Raw genomic sequence first — 2,913 nt, 5'->3', positions numbered from 1 at the left:
ACCTGGTTCTCAAACTCGAACTCAACATCAGACTTGTCGGTCGTCATCCCTCAAACATAGCTCTGATACCACTTGTAACGGGTCGGATGGTTCATCCTCGAACACCTTTCCGTCGGCCTAGCAATTCCTCGACATTTACGAGAAACTTGCTAATACGGTCTTACACGCGACTCCAATCACCCTAGAAAGTATGAACACTACAAGATGCACATGACAAAGTAGAGTGTTTATTAGCTCTCTAGAGACTAAAGTGAAGTACAACTGAGGGATCCTCCCCTATATATAGACACTCTAACGAACCCGGACCAACACATGCCAAAGCATATCCACACTCGGATAGACTCTATCTATATAAGATACAGATAAGAATAACTAAGTAAGGAAATACAGATAAACTAAATCTAATGGATAAACAACAACTCGGTCAAATGGGCAATCTTGGTACTTCTAGAATGTTCCGAAATATTCCAGGAGATTCGGAATGTCTCGAAGGGTCTCCCCTAGCCTCTCTGTGTTTGCGCCCGCAGGCCCCTCCACGGCGCTTCTCGGCATTATCCTTGGCAATCATCAACCAATGTTTCGGTCCGTGACATTTCTTAACTCTTCTCCACAAAAAACCTCACCTTACTCCTACAAAACAATCGCCCACGTCACGTTCCTGATCGAGTCCACACCTGAACCTGCTCTTATAGGCTATTGCAAGGCTGGCCCAGCCTGAGAATGTGAAAAGATCTACTCATTTAGGCCTTTGGTTGCAAGATTTTTGTTAAATCAGCCGGTGATTAGGCTTTTTCTTTTTTATGGATTACCAGTATAATATTTTCATGAAAAAATGGTTGTTAATGTTATATCCTTAAAATTAGGTTAAATTATTTTTTTAGTTCTACACATGATTCTTATTATTATTTTAGAATTTTAAATAAAACTTTAATGAAAATTTTACCGCAACTAAATTTTTTCGCAAAAAAGTCCTCCGTCACCAAAATCATCATATTGTCGTTAAGTAGGCTCACCGGTGATGATCCAGTGTTGACGTGATTGATCTGTCAATGCAATGTTAGTGGCACGTAAATGTTTTTAGTTCTTTTTTATAATTTATTTTTATTTTTTATGTAGAAAAAGATTAAAATCTACTTGTCACCTACCTACATGAGGCTGCATCAAAATCAATACTGCGAGCCTACTTAACGATAGTGTGGCGATCCAATTATAGAGGGCCACTTGTGTGAAAAACAAAATTATTTAATTGCCGGACAGTTTCCATACAAAATTCATTTAGAGTTCTAAAATGATGATAGAGTGGGTGCAAAATTTAAAAATATAGTTAAAAAATAATAACTTTTTATAAACATATTTTTCATTTTTTATATACATTCAAAAAAATGCAAAGTGAATTGTAGCGGTGTTTAGAGATTTTCCTTTTGATTTTACTATTTCATTTTATTTTTTTTCAAAAATCAAATCAAATACTTAGTTTTTATTTATTATATTACACTAAATTTTAATTTTACATTCAAAACATTATATCAATATATATATTTATATCACATCAAATACCTAATTTAATTTACAATTTTACCAATTAGAACCTGTTGATGTAATTTTTCAACAAAAATAAAGTAAAATTCAAAGATATAGAAAATATCCTTAAACTTGATTAATTAGTGCCTGAGATTAGGAATCTCTAAACACTGTATGGTACAGAAAATAAACTGGAAAATAAAAGACTGAAATTTAAAGTGGTGATCCCCAAATCTGACTTTGCTTTGTTGAAGTTGATTGAAGATGCCTTGCCAAATGATGATCCAAATCCTTAAATATTCTCTGAAGAAAACTGTACTGAAAACCGTCGCCCGAACGGTTACAACGTCTCCTTCCCAACCGTCTTCCAATCCTTCTCCTGCTGACACGTGTCCTCAGCAGACCTAAAATTAGCCCTATATTTCACTCTTTGAGCCGACCACAGACCTTCCGCCCTTTTGGCCCGACTGCCAATCTACAACCGCATTGGTCCGACTGCCAATCCTCCCGACTTGCAAACCATCTGACTTATTTGGATTAGCTACAGACATCCCGACTAACAAACCATCCGACTTGTTGGTCCTGCCGCAGCGTTCCGACCTGAGAACTTCCCGACCTGAGGCCTCCCGACCTCTGGACTTCCCGTCCTGAAGGGCTCCCGACCTGCGGACTTCCCGTCTTGAGGACCTCCCGACCTGAAGACCTTCCGTCCTGATGACTTTCCGTCTTGAGGACCTCCCGACCTGAAGACCTTCCGACCTGAGGTCTTTCCGTCTTGAGGACCTACCGACCTGAAGACCTTCCGACCTGAGGTCTTTCCGTCGGACCTCCCGACCTGAAGACCTTCCGTCCTGATGACTTTCCGTCTTGAGGACCTACCGACCTGAGGTCCTTCTGTCCTGATGACTTTCCATCTTGAGGACCTCCCGACCTGAAGACCTTCCGACCTGAGGTCTTTCCGTCTTGAGGACCCACCGACCTGAGGTCCTTCCGTCCCGAGGACTTCCCTTAGAAATAGAAATAAACCTATTTTCCTTGAGCCAGTTCAACCAACTCTAATATCAGACCCATTTTTCTTTTACCTTGGGCTTTTTAACCTAATTCTAAATTTCATGCATAACAACTTGCCCGCCGCCAAGGGACTTTCAAACGCCATTTAACAATCGATGTTTGGAAGTTCATGAATCATCACCCTCTTGAAAAATTCCCTTAGCAACTGCACCAGTTACTGCAACACTCCTGATTAACTTCCTTCTCCGCAATACGATCCTTTGTGAATCACAATTCAACTACTCTAACCATGGCGAATCGATACATTCCTGCCCTTCCCTTCGACGGAAACCTCTCAGAGGGCCCGTTTTCAGCCTCGAAAGTACTAACTCCGACGATCCG

This window comes from Andrographis paniculata, unplaced genomic scaffold (assembly GCF_009805555.1).
Source record: "Andrographis paniculata isolate CXL003 unplaced genomic scaffold, ASM980555v1 Contig46END, whole genome shotgun sequence".
Taxonomy (NCBI): Eukaryota; Viridiplantae; Streptophyta; class Magnoliopsida; order Lamiales; family Acanthaceae; genus Andrographis; species Andrographis paniculata.
This window is presented reverse-complemented; position numbering follows the sequence as displayed.